Source organism: Lathamus discolor, chromosome 4, assembly GCF_037157495.1.
Source record: "Lathamus discolor isolate bLatDis1 chromosome 4, bLatDis1.hap1, whole genome shotgun sequence".
NCBI classification, from domain to species: Eukaryota; Metazoa; Chordata; class Aves; order Psittaciformes; family Psittacidae; genus Lathamus; species Lathamus discolor.
In genome coordinates, this window is record NC_088887.1 from 4,627,665 (window position 1) to 4,640,485 (window position 12,821).

General features: G+C 38.8%; 2 long non-coding RNA genes across 4 annotated transcripts in view; both read right to left on the reverse strand.

The window, feature by feature from the left end:
• The window catches only part of LOC136012937 (uncharacterized), a 274,847-nt gene that overhangs the window by 204,308 nt on the left and 57,718 nt on the right, over positions 1–12,821 (reverse strand). The window lies entirely within an intron of this gene.
• LOC136012536 (uncharacterized) lies at positions 3,350–6,034 on the reverse strand. Its single transcript, XR_010611798.1, has 3 exons — positions 5,989–6,034; positions 3,960–4,103; positions 3,350–3,428 (listed from the first exon to the last, which is right to left on the reverse strand). It is a non-coding gene; the product is annotated as an uncharacterized LOC136012536 (long non-coding RNA).

Here is a 12,821-nt window from a genome sequence, read left to right on the forward strand (position 1 = left end):
ACTCAGCTTACATTACACCTTGATGACTAGGTTTCTTTTCAGTATTTTCATCAGCTATGAACAACGAACTCAAATATTTATAAAACATCAAAATAAAATGGAATTATACTTAAGACCCTTATTATTTTTCATGTTCTTTTGCTTTAAAATTCAATCTTCTCATACACTATGTATTAGAGGACTTTTCAACTATTCCTTTTACAATGTGCATGTATTAAAGGCAAAATATAAACAGATAACTTTGGGAGAGGGAAAGAAGGAATGCAGGCCATTATCCTAAAATAGAGCTTCAGCATCACTAACAATTTTATTTCACTACATGAATTCACTGCATAAATAAATGGGATCCTAAATGCCTATGCCACTTCCTGGAGAAAGACAGATTCATGAAACAGTCCTCCTCACTATGCAGGATTTCTTTCTAAAGAGATGAATTTGCTCGTTGTGCAGGACAAAAGAAGGTTATGCTACATTTGGTTTGGGGTTTTTTGGTTGGTTGGTTGGTTTTTCAAAAGATTGCCTTAAATTCTCTTTAAACATGTCTTTGTATTTTAAATCAATACATTTTTCTCAGTATTTGTCTGCCTTAATGAGGACTCACATCAGAGAGGACCCAAACAGAGCTCCCTTAGCAAGAGGCAAATCAACTGCGTACCTCAGGGTACCAGCTTAGCTGCATTTACAATACAGTGGTGGAAAAAAGATAATAAAATACTGATAGTAAAAGAAGTAAACTGACATTGAACTTCATTCTGGCAGTCCAACTCACACTAGCAACACATCCACAGGATAATGAGACTCCTTTTTAAAGAACGGATTCTTAGGTAACCAGATACAGGGAATTTATGATTAATACGGCTGTGGTTATCCACTCTATTAAAGTTTCATTATTTCAGTTGTCATACAGTAGCTACATACTCTGCAGTGGAGACAGAAAGAGGTATTTGCCACTAGAAAATCAAAATACGGAAAGAAGATGCAATATATATAAATCAAAATGATGTAAAGTCCCCCTGCCCCAGCAATATGCTATTTACCTCCCCAGCAAGTGAATCTGAAGCAAGCTGTCAAACGGGGATAAAAAAAAAAAACCACAATGCAAAGATATTCTCTAACATAGTCTCAACAGAATTTACAGACAAACCTTCACATCAGCGCATCATCATTCCTCAACTTCTCCGTTTATAAACGCCACACAGGGAACAGGGCCTCGCTGTTGCAGGCGTGACAAAAGAGCTTAACAGCTTTACTGCTATTGTGTGGCAAACAGACAGTATTTCTTTCAGTGTTAATTCACTAGGACATTGCTCCCCTACTCCCAGCACTGCTTATCTTCTCTGCCCACTCAACACCTACTCTGCTGGCTGGTTTTGCATTTGTAATACCCTTAGGAGCAGCTGTGTGGGTTTTGAAGTCAGTTCCTCGATCACCTTTACTAACTACATGTTGCTTCAGTTCATCAGGCAGTTTTGAAGCAGGCACTGACTGATAAGCACCAAATGTACTCCAGCTCCAGAAAGGAATGTAAGGCTCTGAACAAACTCCTCATCTCTGCAGACCTTAAACAGCTCTGGTGAGGGATGTCTGATCCAGGGAATGAGACAGAACTTATTCTAAGGTAAAAATCCCTGAATTGCATATGGAGGAGTTTTAGGGGTCTTAGCACAAGCCACCTAAATTTACTGACCTTAACTGTTAACATGGACACAACCACTATGGTGTGGGATTCCTACCAGAAGCCTTTAAAGAAATCAAAGTACACTTTCTCTCGATATTCTCACCAGGGTAACAGGGATACATTTCATATTAAACAGAAACAGATGAAGTATCATTTGGTTTTACTACCCTGCAACATTAAGGTATACACATAGACAAGGTCTTGTTATTGCATGTTTAGGGTCTCATTACACAACCTCTATGCATAAAAGTGATCCTTATCTGTGTATCACGGAGGTTACACAGATGATTTGCCTGAATGAGGATTACTTACATGAGCTGAAATACTTGATTTTTCTATAACTACCATTCATGAAGATTACCTTTTTATTTAATTGTTTTTTAAAACGTTAATTAGCTCCAGTATACCAAGTCACCAGAGAATGAAATAAACTCCTACAAGCCATTTTACAGTCAGAAGAATTATTCTGCATCCCATTGGTTTCCATTTCAAAAGTGATTATTCTGCAGCTTTACTGCCAATTGCTACTTTGAAACAACAAAGCTGAACATTTGCACTTCTTTTGAAGTGCAGTTATGAAAACAGAAATGGAGAGAGACTTCACAGCTGCTCAGCTCTTACTTTTGCTCACCATTTTGATGGGAAGCTAAAGCTAAAGGAGACTGACTGGATGTTGTAAAGCACTGAGGGATGGGAATGATGGAACAGGAAGCTCAATCCTCAAAACATACTGAAACCCAGAGCTGTAATCATGACTACAGCAGCTACCCTTGCAAGGCAGGACAGCAACACCAGTTCTGCCTCTGATTAGTAGCTTGGCCTTCAAGCCCTGCCACCATCACATCACCAGGCTCAGTGCCCAGCTAGTGCTGCATCAATAGACAATTTTCAGTCACCAACCAGAGATGCACTTGGCATCTCAAGAAAGTCTTAGACTGTGCTATTTAACACATAAGTACTTCCTATGACAGTGTTATAGGTTGCACCTCTGCACCTCCAGATATCCTTTAGCTCCAGCCAAGCCTCCTCTATTCAAACAGGACAGGACTCAAACTCCTCCATGTGAGTCTTCTTCCCGCCTCTAGTAACCAGGCAGAATGAGGCAGGGGACATCTATTCCCTCCTTCCTGACAAAGATTTATACGCCTCTTCCTGACTATTAGATGCTGTATTCCCTGGATTCATGTGCATATTGAATTTAAGCACATACATAGAACTGCCTCTTCAGGATTCAGATGGAAGATCACACCTTAAAAAGCCCAGCAGTTTTACAGAATATGAAGTTGGATCCTGTACACTGACCAATTCACTATTATGAACTGTTTCCAAAAGAAACCATATGCATCTGGACTCTAATTCTGCAGCTGATTCACAACACTTCTGCTTTCAGCATCGCTTGCCATCTCAGAGACACTCCCATGCTGAACAAGTAGTAAGATGACAGTCCAAAGTATGGTTTTGACCTTTTTTTCATTTTCAGCTTCAATATCATCATCTACAATAGTAACATGAGCCACCTTACTTATTTCAGGTAGCTGACTGTGGGCACAATTGATTTCTTGTAACAGGAGCTCATTCCCAGTATCTTTACCTGTGATACCTTCCCCGCTGCTGAGATTGAACTGATGCTGCTGCCAAAATGATTCATCTAGTCCTCAACCCGCTCTCTGCCACAGGGGTTGTTGAAGGAAGCTACAAACCAGAAACACCACCATGCCATGGACATGTCTGCCTGAGAGCAACTACTGCCCTAAAGAAATTAGAAACGTGAAGTTGAGAGGATCTGACTCTTACAAGGCACAACAAGAAAAGAGACTCTTTCATAACACATTACCTGCTTCTGTTAAGGATCCTTTGGCATTTCATACGCGAATGATTTTATATTGTTTGTGAACTATTTTGTAAACTGACTTAAATATATTATGATTAGTAACGCATCTACACAACGATTTTATTTATTTTTTTGGAGAAGACAGCATTAAACCAAAGAAATCACCTCAAATTCAAAAGTCTGTATCTCAACTGTAAAAGCCTATAAAACTATTTCTACATATCTGTAATTTGGTAGTAACTCCAGAAGGCTGTGCTCCAACATAATTAAGACGTAACTGGGGATGTGAGAGACTGAGAATTGCAACAAAAATAGCAGAGGTTTAAGGGTAAGAATAGCAAAAATGCACCCTGGCCCCAACCCAATCATGCACAGGTATAGCATAAGAACATTCCCACCATATGAGACTTTCTTCTAACAGTCAATGATCAGGGTCTAAGAAAAGTATACCTCCTTGGCACAAGCTGCCCAGAGGGGCTGTGGAGTCTCCATTCTTGGGGATGCTCAGAAGAGGTGTCTGGACATGGTCCTGGGCAACCAGCTCTAGGTGACCCTACTTGAACAGGTGGGCTGCACCTTCCAACCTCAGCCATTCTATAGAGTATGTAAAAAGGTCAAGACTTTACTTTTGACATACAAGATATATGCAGATTAAATACTATTATTTGGTCACAAATGACATCCATTGGCCTTAGAATTTCCAGTCTTCTTGGTAAACTTCATTTCTTTATTTCACTGAAATTTTTAAGTGGAAATTCAAGACAAGAAAACCTCCTCACCATGGGAACTAAGAGTACATCCTGTGTTCAGAATTAAAAACACATAGAGGGTGGTGGTAAAAACTGGATGTACAAGAAAAAAAACATAATTTTAGCACATTTGTTAACAGCTGCCCAACTGTAATAATTTGCCTTCAGTAGAGCACAATTATTCTATTACCTCTTATCAAAGATAATAGTCTATGATCATAGTTGCCCAACAATGATAATAGTTTGCCATCAGTTGAGAAGCAAAGGCTACAGAAAGCAGGTGTTCTCACTGCATTAAAAGAAAAGAACTTAAATGGAAAAGAATTAACCTCAGCTGTACCAGAAAATACAGGCAATTCTGAACATCATTTTCTGTCAGTACAGCACAGTTTCTCATTCTGATTTTCAATCCTGCAGTAAAGCAACCAATTTCAAGAGTGCTGCAGAATGGCTACCATGGTATGTTTTTATACACAGCTAACTGACAAGGCTTTCCAAAAGGAAAGGGGTCATAATCAGAACTCTGAGAAGAGAAAAGCATTTCCCTAAAACTGTGATACACAGGGAGATACAGGGAATGTTATCATTAACCAGCAGTACTTCTAACGAATTTATATATTCTTTTGAATCATTTAACTATGCTGCTTTTGTAAGTACATTAGAAGTCAGGAAATATCCTCTCTGATGTCACTGTAAACCAGAGGGTAGAAAGAGATGTTTTTAATGCTGCTATACTAAATACTGTTGTGCTTTACACTTCTCCTTGGAACTGTTAACCTTCGGTCATCTTTGCTACATTCTTTCTAGGGTACAAAGGGTTCACTGATGGATGACAAAACCGATTAGAGGCATGAGAAGACTTCACTCATAAGAAATGAGCACGCTAAGATTGAGATGTTTATAGATGAGACAAATAAGAGAGAACACGCTAGAACTTTACAGAGTAATGAATGTTATAAAAGACAAATGGAGTGGAGATGCTCCTATTTGTCATGTCTCATAATAGAGGAAGAATGGTTACTTCTATGGCACTGAAATGCAACAAATTGAACAGGTAAAGGATCACTTTTTGCCTCCCTTTAACAACAGGTAAGAGTAAGGAGATTAAATTTTATTCCATTAAGGAATTTGTAGTGTCAGTTTTGAAGCTGAATATGAAAAACATGAACCTTCTGAAATAAAAGCTGAGAAAAGAAAGAAAATCTGGCTTCTGCTTCCGCTTAGAAAAGAAAAAGAAGAATTTTAAAATGGAACTTTTTTCCAAGCAAAACTTTAGATGTTTCACTCAGAAGAAACTTAAGTATTTTCATGAAAGAACTTTTTACTTGGGTTTTTCTACTAAATAAAACTTAAACTCTTACATCTTCAAATATATAGCATCTGATGGAACTGAGTTCTAGGGAAAATAGTTGCCCACTATTTTTTCTTCTACCTATGAAAAAGCTATTTCCTCTACGTACTATTACAATCAAAAGAAGAAATATAATTAAGGGTGAAGGAGTCTTTTGGATTAGTTATAAAAACAGTGGCTCTATGTAAGAAAATAACAAGGCTTCTTAAATCTTTCTTAGCTGTGTCTGGTAATCAGATTAATTAGGATACTGAACTAATACTGCTAGCTGTTATTTTAGTTTATGCATATCTGAGTTCACAGCTCCTATGTGTTGTGCTATTGTTACCATTTTTCCCCCTCCCTCCGGCCCGAGAATGAGAATGCATTTTATACTCACAGGCACAGGACACAGTGCTACCTGGTAGTAGCACAAACTCCTGCCTGGTGAGAAGAAAGGTAAGATATCTTAAGGCTTATTAAAATTCAAGCTATAGAACTCAATCCCTAAATCTACTTTTTTATGCTTACACCAAGTTTACTATTAAAATAAGTAACCTTAAAGACTAAAATGCAAGGAAAGCCACGGCACTATGAAGTAGTTCTTTACTTGCTGAGAATTTTCTCTATGAAAAACATGGACTAAAAGTATATCTAAAATCTACACATTCACATTTATTTATCTTTAGTGGAAAAACTAAACTTATTTAAAACTGCCCAAGTGAAATGTGTTTTCAGCCTGCACATTATACCATGTTTTCACTAAAGGTTACTTTAAAATGGTCAAAAGAAAACAGCATTGTTGTGTTTTGTATAAAATGAAAATATGGCCAATAAATATTTTTTTACCAACTGTTTCAGCTGACAACTAAACACAGAAACAAGCACTACGTACCCAAGACTACAATTTTCTTCCACAAAATTTCTAATGCTACCCCCTGTTTAGTGGTGTCATTAACAACATGTTGTGCCTTCAACTAAGTGTGGTTCCACTTAGTTTTGACTATCCTGTCATTATTAATTCATTTGGAATCTGCTGTAGTAATCCTGATCATAATGAATTCATTTTATATTAATGTGCATGTCATACCCATTATCATGGGGCTTTCCACTATAATTTTGCCTGAATGAAAACAAAACTAATTGCAAAAACAATTTGTTTGTTGTGTTAATATATTAGAAGGGAATAACTTGTCCCCCTTTTTTACAGCACCAAGCAGCACAGGTTGTGTGCCCCCATCAATTCCTTCAAAGATGTTTTTTCCTAATTACATTTGAGCTACCCCAGTAACCTACACATTAGGGCTTGGTTCTTCAGAGAGACCTACTACAAACATCCAGTCCCTTATATAGTCCTCTTGACTTTAGTGGGATAACTCTTACGCATAAAATTCCTCTACAGTTTCTTTCTTATCTAGCCCAGACGGATTCATACAGCATCATGGGCTGCTAATGACTGCTGATACACAGAGAGTGTAGTCTACATACAGCTCCTCCTTGTGTTTCCTAATCTTGCATGTGACATCACTGAAAGAAGAAACTAACATGACTGAAACTAGCATTACTTAAACCACGGTATGTATTGTGGAGAAGTTAACCTCTCACCTTGCAAACCCATGTTACCACAAGTAAGCATGGGACACATACCTATCCAATAACTGATACAGCCTTGTACCCTCTCTCCTTCACACAGAAACTTACAAAGGTTTAGGTTAGGAGGGATGGCTGGAGATGTCCATCCCAACAACCTGCTCAAAGCAGGGCTAAATTCAAAGCCAGCACATCGCTCATCATCTTGCACACTTACGCTCTGAACTTCTCAAAGTATGGAGATCCCATATCCTCCTTAGGCATCTGCTCCAGGGGCTTAACTATTAGCAGCCTTCTGGCAAAGAAGCCCTACTTTTACAAACAGGATAGTCATTAGGCTTTCGGCAACTTTCACTCAGTATCAAAGCTCAGCACAAGCCCACAGAAAGGCCCATCTCACTTTGTGTTCCAACAGGCCTTTCAACTTTTGTTCTGCAAAAAGATAAGCTCAGCAGAAACTTCTCCTACAGTCTGACTGCCAGGCCACAGGCCCAGCTGTGTGGAGCTCCATATCTATGCTAAAAACCTCTTTCAACTAGTAATGGGCAAGCTTGATACGGTCTAGATTTTCTATTTAGATAAAAGCACCTAAAAATATGTGTGCTTATCCTGACCTTGTCTGATCTGTGAAAGTGAGCTCAAAAACTTGCAAGAACAGCATTTTGTAGAAAGCTTTTTGCACTGAGGTCTCCCACTGATCCTAGCTTGCAAATACACCGTGAAGAAATGTGAGAAAATAAATGCTACAAAACCAAAGCTCCCCCCTCCCCGGTTTAGTATTTTAATTTCAAAACCAGGTTGATTTTTATCAAAACAGAAGATGCTTATCTACATTGCTGAGCATTTCCCACTTGGAATGACTCAAACCCATCATTAGTACAAAACCAAAATGCTGTTAAACTAAACCTGTGGTCTAAACTAGTGCTCACACCAATACAGAGCTCTCCAAAACCCAAACTAATCACCACTTAGTGAACTACTATACATGATTTACTTCTAAAACTTACAATGCATTTCTACAACTAAAAATGTGTGGATCGCAGCACACAGTACATGCCATTTTAAGACTGCATAAATCTCTGTGTCTTTGTCATGTTAGATCACTTAAGGCCAGCTCCTTCCTATCAGCCCTTTACCCATACTGACATGAATGGAGCTGCTTCCACCTGCCCCATCACTAATCTGCATTTTGTGCTGCTGAGGACAAGTGGTTTGACTCTTTTCCCTGGGAAAATCTTGATTTTCATCATTGTCTCATGTTTTCTGTACATGTGACTTTTCTAGTTCAGGCTGCCACAGTTTCCAATGTCGGTTTCTCTCCCTTGCGTGGTGGCCCATCATGAGGTAACAGGGGACAGACCTGCCCTGCTAAAAAGACCTACAAAAATGAGGGGTTCTTCAGATGGTCAGTGCCTCCTTCAGCTACTTACCATAAAGGACTTATGTGAACTAACCACATTGTGAACATGCCCAAGGTCCCAGCAGTTATCTGCTTTTTAACTGGCGTAATCCCACTGAAGCCATGGATGGCTCCCCTGGGAAACTCGCCTGAAGACTCCAGTTGAACTGTGCTTGGGAACGCAGGAGTTGAACATATTTTCCAATGAAAACGTAATAATTTGAGTTCTCGTGAAGATTTTTGATCTTCATCAGGTTCATGAAAATAGGGAATTGTAAAGAACAGACAAAGAAGTACTTGGACTTGTAAAAGAAAGAGAGATGAAGTACACATTTCAGCCCCACTTTATGTAAAGTGAGTGCATTTTAGCGACAGCTGCCCTTCTTAACAAATTATTTTTGTGCCAGCTATTTTTGCTATGATTTTAAAATGATTCAGATTGCTGCAGTTACTGATCCCCCACAGAGCTTCCATTTGGATGTGACCTCTTCTACATCGAGCTGTTACAACATATAAGCACTGCGAGGATGAATTCACAGATAAACAGATGCCATTAACATTTAAAATCTTCCTTCAAGATAAAAGGCTCACATGTTGTAATGCAAATTTTAACCATTAACTCGTGGAGAATTAAAGCATAGTTTAGAATCAACCCCCGGTCTTAATTCACTGGAGAAGGTGTAGAAGTCTCATATAACAAGTACTGTAAAAACAATAGCAGTTATGGTCTAATGCCTATAGAAAACTAGGTCCCTCTGTCCTGAACGTGTACATGTACACTCTTTGAATCCAACAGTTTCGAAGATCAACCAACTTTAATTTCCACCAAAAATAAATCACCAGGAAATCCGAAGTGAACTTTAGCAGGGAAGTCAGGTGCATTTACACTTGAAATGTAAAAGAGAAAAAATAATCAAGGGCTTTATGATACAACACCTAAATCTGCCTTCGCTTTATACTCCAAGTTATTTTGAGCACATTTCCATGTGGCAATTTCACTCAGAATGAAAAACACCTCTGCCTCTTACTGCAAGCTCATACTTTAATCTAAGACTGATTCTTATTTAACCTCTGGCTAACAAGCATCTTTACTATCAATGTAATACTGAAAAATTAAAATAACTAAGGAGATTAATAAGTCCCTACCTTCTCCCAGCCATACCCAGTGATGCATTTCACACGCAGACTAATACATCATTGACATGCTCTCAGCCTCCTCGGTTCTACAGCAAAGTCATTTTTAACCCCAACATAAACTAGCCTGTACTGCATATAAGCAATTACTGACACTCAAGGGCCTGACCTCTACTGTGTCAGAGCATGCATCTTTGACTGCAATTTTCTTAGAGTGGTTTAGAGGAACCTTAGTATTCAGAAAGCACAAGTGAGGGTTGTGCAGAGAAAGACGATTCCACCTCATGGAAGATTACGCTGGGGTTTTTTTTACATTAAAAACTGGGCTCAAGCCTGAGCATGGGGCTGTTCCCACTCAGCCTCCTTGTTCACACCTGAGAGCATGGATACTCGTGCAAATCAAGAAAAGGTCAAAGGTTATACATATAAAAATATAAACCCCTCTGCCATTCAAAATAATCTAACTCTTCTACAGGACAGACTGCAGTCACCCTGAGTTAGAGCTATTCCTTGATCTCTGGGTTTGGATTGGGTTGGGCTATTTCTTCATCCCTAGTGTTACTCAGATCATTCAGATGAGACTCTAATCTGACCTGTTTTCCAGTACAAAAGCCCTACACTGAGTTACAGCACTCGGTCTGTTTCTTCAGCACAGAAACTTGATGTTCTTGTTAGAGTATTCCCTCCCAGCTTTTGCATAGCTTAGAGATAACTCATCTGCAATCCAGATCGGAAAGGGCAGCTCATGATCACCCTAAATGGCTGATGTCTCCCAGCCTTGGGCTGTCATAGGTTTCAGAGGAAGCCAAGAGCACGGATAGCTATGAGACTATAAACCTAAGGTTTTAGATTTGACACTACCCTGAATACTTAGTGCTTCAAAATAATTAACTATGGCAATGAAAATACTGTTCCAAAATAGCTTCCTTCAATTTCAGAAAAAGATCTGAATATTTCAGAACAAAATCTGGGTATTCAAAATACCAGAAAAGCTTTCCAGTTTCAGGTGGCCCACACAGCATGCTCCTCCAGAGCTACAGACTCCGCAGCACTGCAGTTATTTGCTAACACATCTGGCTCGTGTGGCTGAGGACTTACAAAGAGGACCAGAAGGAAATCAGTCAGGTTTATGACAGGGGCTCACGCTGCTGGCGTGCCTGCTCTAGGTCCATCTGTGAGCTGTCCACATTGTGATAAACTAAGAGCCTTTGTGAGAATGACATTGCAGCGTCTAGACAAATTCAAGTTAAACAACTGTCTCTTCATGCTTTTCCTAGCAAGTACTGGAGAGCACTGGTGTGTTAGAAGAGCCTTCGCAAGGCAAGACCGTTAACAGTGCACTGTCAACCACAGAAAGCTTCACAATAGGGTCTGATGGCATTTCTCACATATTATGCATAATTAAGCCATTAGACTAATTTATCAAAGGAAGTAGAATGTAAATCAGTACCTGGATACTTTTCTGTTTTGTTTTCAAAAGAATGAACGGATGTGTTTCTAAAGGATAAGTTGAAGTTTTACCACAAGTAACTGGGTCCAATAGAAAAGATGATTACTCAACTCAGAGTGAAATTATATGACTTACATTATGCAGAAGGTCAGACCAGATCTTCAAAGAGGTTTCTTTTTCTCTACATAAATCAATAATACTATTGGCCTCTGAGGCAAACTATAAAAGTGCATGAGAAAGGCAAACACCTCTAACTTTTGAATGATTTATTTAAAACTTATTCTATCTTTAGGTGAATGTCTTTGTGAAGCTTTTCATATGCAGTTTCACAAGATGTATATTAGAAGGGGGAAAAGAACCAAGAGGAAGTTGTGGAAAACAGTGATTGAGATCTTTAACAAGAAAACATCAAAACTGTGGAAGTACTTGGATACTTCTTTGAAGGAGCAAAGAAACTGTTGGTCCCCTAAACAACTGTCACATTTTAATGTGACAGAGTTGGTATCATGCAATGCTGTAATACTAAGGCAAAAGTCTGTGTCATATAAATAAGTGTAGAGCACAGGTCAAGTAAACTATTCTGGATTAAGTATCAAAATCAAACAAGGGCTATTTCTATTGCATGTTTAAGGTATTTTTGTTTATATAGGATATTCAATGCCTTCCTTTATCCTTCTCAGAAAGGACTACAGAACTTCCTTCAGTGCTACAGAACTTGCAGTTCAATTTAGATCCACCTTGTTAAGAAAGCCAGAGAGGCATAATTATGCTGTATTATTCACCATTGCTTTTTGCGTCGTGTCTGATGTTTCCTGGATAAATGCATGTCCTACAACCTGTAGCAAAACCAATTAACATTCAAAAGACAGAATAAGAATGTTTAGTCATCAAATACATTCAAAAACAGTCCAGTGCACTAGCTGTGTATTTTTAACGTTAACATTCCTTTGTTGTCTCCTCTTATTCTCCTCCCTTATCACTGCATGTACCAAGCCTGTAAGGAAAATGTGGCGTCGTCTGATAAATTCCAAAATGTAAAATATTAAAAACTACTTTTGTCAGCTCTATTGTATTTCTCAAGTCTTACAGGGCAAGGAATGAACATGGCCCCACAGGAATCCTTTTTTGGTGACTGAGGCTGCAGAGATGAGCACACAAGCATGTCTCAACCATTCTTTCAGCAGCGGTAAGTGGTACAACTGTGATCCGTTTTTCTGTGATGTTTTGAAGCCAAGGTCCTAAAGAAAGCTTGTCATGGACAGCACTTACAAACTCCAGCAGAATCCCAGGCTGATCTCAGCCTGACCTCACTCTCCTACCAAGACCTCAAATTCTAAATTTGTGGCCTTTTACAAATGCCCTTGGGCTTCTCTCAAGAGACTGAATTTAATGGAATTGATTTCAAATGTTGCTGTCATTTAGTTGTTAGTGAGTTCTAGACTCATTAAGAATGCCAATTCCAGCTCAATAAAAATACCATTTAAATTTACAGAGTAACTGTGAGGTCTGGGGGTTTTCTGTTTAGTTTTTTGGTTGATTTTTTTTTTCAATGCACATCATAATGCAATATATGCAAAGTTGAACCTGAATTCCAGTCAAACACCTGCATTTTGACTTTTATCTTCTTTAGCAAATCCATTTTTCTATCTGCAGGCAGGCT